This window comes from Mus caroli, unplaced genomic scaffold, assembly GCF_978045245.1.
Source record: "Mus caroli unplaced genomic scaffold, Mus_caroli_1 scaffold_15, whole genome shotgun sequence".
Taxonomy (NCBI): Eukaryota; Metazoa; Chordata; class Mammalia; order Rodentia; family Muridae; genus Mus; species Mus caroli.
This window is the reverse complement of record NW_028227270.1, coordinates 57,937,167-57,947,664: the sequence shown is the minus strand read 5'-3', so window position 1 is coordinate 57,947,664 and position 10,498 is coordinate 57,937,167. Positions and strand designations below refer to the sequence as shown.

The 10,498-nt window shown below is 38.5% G+C and overlaps 1 pseudogene; it reads right to left on the bottom strand.

Annotated features, from left to right (window-relative positions):
• Window positions 1-418: 418 nt before the first annotated feature.
• LOC110288501 (uncharacterized) lies at window positions 419-9,950 on the bottom strand (annotated as a pseudogene).
• Between the last annotated feature and the right edge of the window lie 548 nt (window positions 9,951-10,498).

Here is a 10,498-nt window from a genome sequence, read left to right as displayed (position 1 = left end):
ATAAGTTCCCCCCTATACACACCTCTGTCTCCCCAGTATGTGCTCCTTGATGCATTAGGAGATAAGTATGTTGGGATAGGTTTTAGCATACAGTTAATATAAAGAGGATTTCTTGCCAATACAAATATGTTCATGATGATTAAGACTATGGGCCGGGCGTTGGTGGCGCACACCTTTAATCCCAGCACTCGGGAGGCAGAGGCATGTGGATTTCTGAGTTCGAGGCCAGTCTGGTCTACAGAGTGAGTTCCAGGACAGCCGGGGCTACACAGAGAAACCCTGTCTCAAAAAACCAAAAAAAAAAAAAAAAAGACTATGGATATTTGTAGATTTTACCATATTATATACGTCCATAAGCTTTCTTTACAGTATGAATTTTTTTTATGCTTTTTAAGGTACCTGTGACATACACAGGCTTTCACACATAGACCACATTCATTGGGTTTCTATCCAATATGTATTCTTTTATGTCTTTGGAGGTTATAGTGTTGTAAAAAGGCTTTCTCACATTTATTACATTTGTAGGGTTTCTCTCCATTATGAATTCTTCTATGTGACTGGAGGTGACTATGTTGTGAAAAGGCTTTCTCACAGTTTTTACATCTGTAGAGTTTTTCTCCAGTATGAATTCTTCCATGCCTTTTAAGCCGACTGTGTTGTAAAAAGGCTTTACCACACAGATTACATTCATAGCATTTCTCTCCAGTATGTGTTCCTTTAGGTCGTAGGAGAATACTGTGACTTGAAAAGGCTTTTTCACACTGATGACATTCATAAGGTTTCTCTCCCGTATGAATTCCTTCATAGCTTTTAAGATGACTGTGATCTTCAAAGGCTTTACCACATTGCTTCCATTCATAGAGTTTCTTTCCAGTTTGTGCTCTTTTACAAAGTTGAAGACAATGTTGAGCAAAGGCTTCAACAAATTGAATCACTCCATGGGATTTCTTTTCTCTATGAATCCTTTCATGCCTTTGAGCATGACTGTGAGCATAAAAAAAAAAAAAGACTTTATCACATTGAGTATATTCAGACGCTCTCTCTGCACTCTGACTTCTTTCATGCCTGAGGAAAAAAATGGCACATGTGAAAGCTTTATCTCACTGACGAATACTTTCACCTGTATGATTTAATGGTACTATTTGTCTAAATATAAAGAGGAATTAGATCTTAAGATTTTTATCACTTTGCTTATATTCATGCTGTTACTCCTTCATTATGGGTTGGTTTTTATCTTCAAGGATACCTGAGAAGGAATGAGCATGTATTACATGGTTCAGCTATATATATTCTTTTTCTATTAGAGGGATTTCCCATATTTGAACAGAAGAGGGAGAACTCAGACCTTTACCATACTAAGTATATTCCAATTTTTCCTAGACTGTGGGTCATTCTATATTTGCAAATATAGTATTGTGAATCAGAAGAAAGAAAAGCATTTCCACATTTCTAGGACTCAAGAGAATTTTCTATAGAATGAGGTTGCTGATGTATTGTCAATGAAGCTGGAAAACCAATGATATGAAACTTGTATCACATTCAAAAATCCATCCTAACTGCAAGCAAATGCATGTCTTCTAATTGTTCTGGGAGACAGAGGGAGGTACACTATTTCATTCAATATCCCTTAAGTACACGTGGCAGGTATCCATTAGGATATATGATACATCTATAAAAGGACAACAAGCAACTAAAAAGTTTTAACATTTTGTTCAGTGAGTATAATATTTTGTTCCTCAGTGATATGTGATATAGGGACTAAGGTTACGGTACAACATCATTCTTACCTCCCAAAAGCTTCTCGTCTCAATCAACTTAGCAATGTTACTACAAATATACGAGTAACACTATCTTTACTATAGACTATTTGCTTCTTAGAAGATTTTGGTCCTATATGTACTACATTTTAATGTGTATGGCTTTTACATAATGAGAAGAAATGGATTGCCAGCTGTACAGTGTAGATCTAATATGGCTATGTTTCAAGTGATGATATACACTATTTCCGTGTCCTCTTTCTTAAAGGAAGCCTTGCAAAAACAAATCAGATGCAGGACCCTGAGGACTATGGTTTTGTTAGAATGTAGGAATAACCAATACACTTATAGTTGTACTTATTTACACTGCTGCTTTTCTTTAAAACTTTCAGCACACATTAAAATTTCTTCAGAGGCATATTTGTATGAGCTTGCACATGAAAACTACCTTCTGCATTCTATGAAGCCACAATTACTCTGATACCTAAACCACACAAAGACCCGAGAAAGAAAGAGAACTTCAGACCAATTTCCCTTATGAATATCAATGAGAAAATACTCAGTAAAATTCTTGCAAACCAAATCCTAGAACACATCAAAACAATTATCCATCATGATCAAGTAGGATTCATCCAAGGGATGAAAGGTTGGTTCAATATATAGAAATCCATCAACATAATCCAGTATATAAAAAAACTGAAAGAAAAAAAAACACATGATCATCTCATTATATGCTAAGAAAGCATTTGGCAAAATCCAGCACCCATTCATGATAAAAGTCTTGAAAAGATCAGGAATTCAAGGACGACACTTAAATATAATAAAAGCAATATACAGCAAACAGTAGCCAACATCAAACTAAATGCAGAGAAAGTTGAAGCAATCCCACTAAAATCAGAGACTAGACAAGGCTGCCCATTCTCTCCCCACCTAATCAATATAGTACTCAAAGTCCTATCCATAGCAATTAGACAACAAAAGTGGATCAAAGGGATACAAATTGGAAAGAAAGAAGTCAAAATATCACTCTTTGCAGATGATATGATAGTATACATAAGTGACCCCAAAAATTCCACCAGAGAACTCCTTCAGCTGATAAACAACTTGAGTGAAGTAGCTGGATATAAAATTAACTCAAACAAACCAGTGGCCTTTGTCTACACAAAGGATAAACAGGCTGAGAAGGAAATTAGGGAAACAAACCTTTCAAAATAATCACAAATAATAAAAAAAATACCTTGGTATGACTCTAAGCAAGTGAAAGATCTGTATGATAAGAACTTCAAGACTCTGAAGAAAGAAATCAAAGAAGATCTCAGAAGATGGAAAGATCTCCCATGCTCATGGATTGGCAGGAGTAATCTAGTAAAAATGGCTATCCTGCTGAAAGCAATCTTCAGACCCAATGCAAACAATTTCCATCAAAATTCCAACTCAATTTTTCACAGAGTTAGAAAGAGCAATTTGCAAATTCATCAGGAATAACAAAAGACCTAGGATATCAAAAACTATTCTCAACAATAAAAGAACCTCTGGTGGAATCACCATGCCTGACCTCAAGCAGTACTACAGAGCAATTGTGATAAAAACTGCATGGTATGGGTTCAGTAAAAGACAGGTAGATCAATGGATTAGAATTGAAGACCCAGAAATGAACCCATACACCTATGGTCACTTGATCTTTGACAAAGGAGCTAAAACCATCCAGTGGAAAAAAGCCAGCATTTTCAACAAATAGTGCTGGCTCAAATGGTGGCTAGCATGTAGAAGAATGCAAATTGATCCATTTTTATCTCCTTGTACAAAGCTCAAGTCTAAGTGGATCAAGGAACTCCACATAAAACCAGACACGCTGAAACTTATAGAGGAGAAAGTGGAGAAGAGCCTCGAAGATATTGGTACCAACCAAAAATTCCTGAACAGAACAGCAATGGCTTCTGCTCTAAGATCAAGAATCAACAAATGGGACCTCATAAAATTGCAAAGCTTCTGTAAGGCAAAGGACACTATCAATAAGACCAAGAGGCAACCAAGAGATTGGGAAAAGATCTTTACCAATCCTAAATCCAACACAGGGCTAATATCCAATATATACAAAGAACTCAATAAGTAAGCCTCCAGAAAACCAAATAACACTATTAAAAAATGGGGTACAGAGATAAACAAAGAATATTGAGTGGCTGAGAAACACCTAAAAAATATTCAACACACTTGATCATCAGGGAAATGCAAATCAAAACAACCCTGAGATTCCATCTCACACCAGTTAGAATACCCAAGATCAAAAACACAGGTGACAGCAGATGCTGGTGAGGATGTGGAGAAAGAGAAACACTCCTCAATTGCTGGTGGGATTGAAAGCTGGTACAACCACTCTGGATATCAGTTTGGCAGTTCCTCAGAAAATTGGACATAGTACGCCTGGAAGATCATGCAATACCACTCCTGGGCATATACCCAGAATATGCTCCAACTTGTAATAAGGACAGACACAGGCTCCACTATGTTCATAGCAGCCTTATTTATAATAGCCAGAAGCTGAAAAGAACCAGGTTGTCCCTCAACAGAGGAATGGATACAGAAAATGTGATACATTTACAGAATGGAATACACAGCTATTAAAAACAATGAAATTATGAAATTTTTAGACAAATGGACTGATCTGGAGGATATCATCCTAAGTGAAGTAACCCAATGACAAAAGAACACACATGATATGCACTCACTGATAAGTGGATATTAGTCCAGAAGCTCAGAATACCCAAGATATAATTTGCAAAACACATGAAACTCAAGGAGAAGAAAGACCAAAGTGTGGATACTTCAATCCTTATTAGAAGGGGTAAAAATACCCATTGAAGGAGCTACAAAGACAATATTCAGAGCAGGGACTGAAGGAAAGACCATCCAGAGACTACCACACCTGGGGATCCATCCCAGAAACAACCACCAAACCCAGACACTATTGTAGATTTTAACAAGAGTTTCCTGACAGAAGCCTGATATAGCTGTATCCTGTGAAGCTCTGCCAGTGCCTGACAAATACAGAAGTTGATATTCACAGTCATCCATTGGACAGAGAAGGGGGTCCCTAATGAAAGAGCTAGAGAAAATACCCAAGGAGCTGAATTGGTTTGCAGTCCCATAAGAGGAACAACAATATGAACTAACCAGTACCCCTAGAGCTCCTTGAGACTAAACAACCAATCAAAGAAAACACATGGTGGAACTCATGGCTCTAGCTGCATATGTAGCAGAGGATGGCCTAGTCAGTCATCAATGGGAGGAGAGGCCCTTGCTCCTGTGAAGGTTCTATGCTCCATTATAAGGGAATACTAGAGCCAGGAAGCAGGAGTGGTTGCAATGGGGAGCAGGGGGAGGAGAAGGGGAGAAGGAATAAGGGATTTTCAGGGGAAACTAGGAAAGGGGATAGTATTTGAAATGTAAATAAAGAAATTATCTAATAAAAAATAAAAGTAAAAATAAATAAAAATGAAAGAAAGAAAATTACCTTCTCTATCTCCTAGAACTTGGACAATGTTCTTCAGTAGTTTTGTCGTCCCAATTAAATCCTAAAATAGAGTAACAGGAAATGTATGTGTGGAAATTAGGTAAAATATAAGTTACTATCTTTAATGAACCTTAGAATTATGCATGATTTATTCACAAAATTCTTCATCCATCTCTATTGAAATTACAGATGTGCATCAAAAGAAACAAACTGTTTTTTTCCAGTTTTAAAACAGGAAAGGGAATTCATAGTCTTACCTATAGCATTGAGGTTGCTGTAGGTCTCCAGCATGACATCTTTGTAGAGCTTCTTCTGAGAAGGATCCAGCAGAGCCCACTCCTCGTGAGTGAAGTTCACATGCACGTCCTCATAAGTCACTGCATTCTAGAGCATCCCAAAAACGTGTACAAAAGAAAGCACAATAGAAACAACATCGGGCATCTATTCTTCATAGGCATTGTGTTCATATAATTCTGGGGCCTGTCCCACTTATTTACTCACACCCAAGTTCTACTGTAACTACTAAGTCATATTAGAAAGATACTTAATAATGAAGTTCACCCTTGTCATTTCTCAGCCCTTTGAATAGGATGTAGCCTACTAGAGAAATGTCAGTTACAGATATAAAGAGGAGACAAGTTCTACAAGATCAATAGTGCTTACCACACATCAAAGAAATTGTAGTAACATTAACAATTACTAAACGTAAAAATCAGTAAGCATGCTGGGTCTACTGCCTTATGTCGTTAACACTGCAGTCAGGGGACAGAGGCAGAAGTATTACATTGAGTTGGACACCAGTGTGATGTATCCAAAGAGTTCTAGGACAGACAAAGGTTCAAAGTAAGAATTGTCCCTTGCCAGAGTTCATCAACCTAACCAGAAAGTTAGAAAGAACTCATAGGTTTTTAGTGAAATTCTTAATAGAGTGATACATACAATCTAGTTCTGAATTCATCTTCCAGAAACCTGAGGTGCACCAGTTCACACTATAACATTAATAAGATACTATCAAAAAGGAATATATGCTTAAACAGTTATAATTGGACAGAAGAAAATACTAGTAATGTTAATGTTGATTAGAGGTAAACAAAGGGAGGTAGAGATAGCTCAGAAGTGCAGTGTAGGGCATGGTTCTGATGCTCTGACTGGGATTTGGCCTGTAAACTCTGAAGGTCCTTTTCTCCAATTAGCACTTGAACCATCAATAAAGTGGCGAGCAGCCAATGGAAGGATGGAAGAGGCAGGATTTCTAGGTTCCTGAAGGTGAAGGAAAAAGAGGCAGGAAGCAGGAAAGGGAGATTGGCCATGCTTGGAAGGGTGAGAGAGTCACCAGCCAGGTGAGATCCCCCTGGAGAAGGCACTGGACACCTTCCCAGATGGTAGCTTAGAAATGCAACTAAGCTGAGAGCAGACTTAGGGTGTTGAGCAAGGAGAAGGAACCAGGGCAACTAGGCTGAGGGCAGATTTTAGATGTGGAGCAAGGAGAAGGTAACACCAAATAAGTTAATGAAAGATTTAGACTGTTGAGCAAGTATTAAAAAGGACACAATAGCTGCGAGAGGCAGGGAAAAGCCCAGCCAATGAGCCATAAGGCAGGGTAAAAATATTAGTGTGTGTGTGTGTGTGTGTGTGTGTGTGTGTGTGTGTGTGTGTGATTTTAATCCATGGAGTGAAGGGAACCAGACTTGGGGCTGGCAATATTGATGTCTGGAGCTTAAGAAGAGGTAGTTGCTGGGTGGTGGGAATGCACGACTTTAATCCCAGCACTTGGGAAGCAGAGACAGGAGGATTTCTGAGTTGGAGGCCAGCCTGGTCTACAAAGTGAGTTCCAGGAAAGCCAGGGCTATACAGAGAAACCCTGTCTCGAAAAACCAAACAAAAATACAAAACAACAACAACAACAACAAAAAGAAGAGGTAGTTAAAAGGCTACACACTACATGAAAAGCTCTTGCTGGCCCAACAAATATGTGAGCTCAAGTTCCTGCCTGTATTTTCAGGGACCCACAGCTATCAATTCTTCCTCTTACAGGAGATCTCAGGCCATCTCTGACTACTGTGAGGACTGGGCACACATGAAGTTTATATTCATGCATACAGGCAAAGGACTCACAGTTTACTTAACTTATGTCACAACAAACACATCAGGGAGAAAGAAGGTCAGCAGCTGCCATCCAATGACTGAGAAGGGTCAGCAGTATTATCATCATGAGTAGTACCATCCTTGGAAAGAGAATGATAATGCATCCAGAATTTGAAAAATCAAGATGTGGTCGAAGCTCAGCACAAAAGCACATGCTTGCCATATAAAAACACGTACACTACAGACCCATCTGACAATAAAAATAAATAATTTTAAACTATGAAAACATTAACTAAGCAAAACAGCTTAGAATCTGAATTGCTAGCTATCACTTCTACTCCACCTTATGTGATTCAAGGACAGAGTCTATTATGGGGAAGGCGTGACAGGAAGGAAGAACATGAGATGGAAAATGAAGGATGAGTTTCAAGCAAAGCAGAATAAACAGAAAGAGGGGGAAATGGATTAAGCCTGTAGTCACTTAAATCTCATTTCAATAAGGAGTTGCATCTAAGCAAACACATTTTTTTTTTTTTTTTTTTTTTTTTTTTTTTTTGGTTTTTCGAGACAGGGTTTCTCTGTGTAGCCCTGGCTGTCCTGGAACTCACTTTGTAGACCAGGCTGGCCTCGAACTCAGAAATCCGCCTGCCTCTGCCTCCCAAGTGCTGGGATTAAAGGTGTGCGCCACCACGCCCGGCAGCAAACACATTTTGCTTACCATTTTATTTTTCTCACTTGCATGTTAGAACTGTTGTGATGAAGTGCTAAAAGCCAATGTGTCTCAAGTGACAAACAGGTTCATTTGGTTGGTTCTTCCCAATCACATTGCATTATTTAGGAAGCTTGTAATAGAAACTCAAGTTCAAAAGTAAAAGCAAAAACCATGGGCAAACATTGTTTCCTGGCCTGCTCTCTTGCTTGGTCACTGTCTCATGCTCAGCTAGCTGGATCATCCAGCCTAGGTCCACCTCCTTAGGGATTCATCCCCACTCAGTGGAAGAGCCTTCACTAGACAATTGTCAATCACCACAATCTCTCACTAAGTTAGCAAAGAGCCATTCTGATTGGGGCACCTCCTCAATTGTAGTTCCCGCAAATGACTGTAGGCTCTGAAATGCTGACAATTTAAGAAATTGGGACGTGGGGACAATAATATATGAGAAAAATTTAAGAATCCCAAACTTAATCAGTCACTTAAGTATTAAGAATCCAAACACTGATTACTGCAAGAACTGGAAAACACAGATTTTCCAAGAAATGAGGGAGGCAATCCTTTTGGGTTAAAAAGAGAAAACTAATATTGTTTTTCCATAAAAAATTCCCAAGCCAACAAAAACTCAAAGATATTATAATACAGTAAGTTATCAGAAGACAAAAGAGGTTAAGGTTTATCATTTCCTAGGGAAATAACAATAAAATATGATTATTATTAATGAACCCTACAAGATAGATGGCAACACTGAAAAAAGGAAACACAAAAACAGACCTGTGAATCTAGCATGGTCATTTAAATTAAGAACTACAAGCTTGTAATCAGAATAAAAATTACAAAATCAGTGGCCAGCACTCCTCCTGTTCATTCTGGTTCTCTCCTTTGACAATAGTGGGAGATGGACTGGGAGCGGAGGCACTTCCAACACAAGAAGAGATTAAGCATTCTGACACTTCAAGTTTGGAATAAATAGGGTTGATAACTAAAGCTACCTAACTCTTTTATGTTAAGAAAAAAAAAAGGGTTCCTCTTAGGATAACTTAGAAACCATGCTGTTTCCTATGGTTGATGATTAGATATTAAGTGTATACCACATTTATGAAATAAAAACCTTAAAAAATACAATATAACATATTTAAAACAGTGTATGATTCCTATTATACACATAAATTGGCTTGATTTGCTTTATAAGATATTAGCACGTTTCAACACCTGTCAGTCACCATTTTCATATGTATGTTTTTTTTAAAGATTTATTTATTATTACATCTAACTACACTCACTGTAGCTGTCTTCAGATGCACCAGAAAACTGCATCAGATCTCATTACGGATGGTTGTGAGCCACCATGTGGTTGCTGGGATTTGAACTCAGGACCTTCGGAAGAGCAGTCGGTCCTCTTAACCACTGAGCCATCTCTCCAGCCCCATATGTATGTTTTTATGTGTCACAGAAAATACATTCCATGTGTGTGCAAGTGACACAGCAGAGAAAAGGGTGTCAGATCCTCTGGATCTGGAGTAGTAGGTAGTTCACATGGGTGTTGGTATCTGAACTCAGGTCACCCCAAGCAAAAGGCTTCCTGAGTGGCCTGCCCAGTTCACAGAATCTTTTCGCCCAATAAAGGAAAAGATTTTCACAGATTAACAACAATAAAAATTTAAATTAATAAAGAACTGAATAAATTAATCCAGGGAACCGGAAGCTCAGTATTTAGATGTTAGTTATAGGAACAGGTTAGAGAGGCCTGGGGACCATCCCCAGTAACTGTTATCTGAGACACAGTAGTCATGGTTACCCCTACTGCTGCATCTTCCACTGCCCTCTGATAGTGCCGGCAATGTGACCTTGCTGGTCTGGGGTCGTTGATCCTCACCTTCACCATGGTAGGACTGTAGTCCCCCTCAGAGTTACTAATGGCCTTGTCTCAGGAGAATCCTAGAAGTATCTGCAGGTTATCTCCCTCTGGTGCTGCTGACTGCCAGGCCTGCCCATGTCCCTCATTAGTTTGGACCACACAGCTGGGCCTCAGGAACTTATCATCTCCCCTACTGGAGGTTTAGTGATCAACTCATACAGGACAGGTCTTCGGAGATCCACTCTTCCACACGATGTTGTCAGTGAGGTAAATTCTTTTATTTATTTTTTTTTTCAATGAGCAGTATTTTATCTTTAAGAGACAGTTCATTTTACAATTAGCAAAATACATCAGAAAAATATTAAAGCACTAACATAAATACATTATACTACATTGTCAATCACTGGACTCATCATGACATGTGCTGAATGAGTTGTGATCAAGTATGATTCTTTTAGCTTTCATAGTGCAGAGTAATCTAACTAGCAAATTATGATGTGCACAGTTAGATATATATCTCAAGGTCTATCTCATCTGCAAGATAACACAATGGATATGACAATTCTGGAGCAATG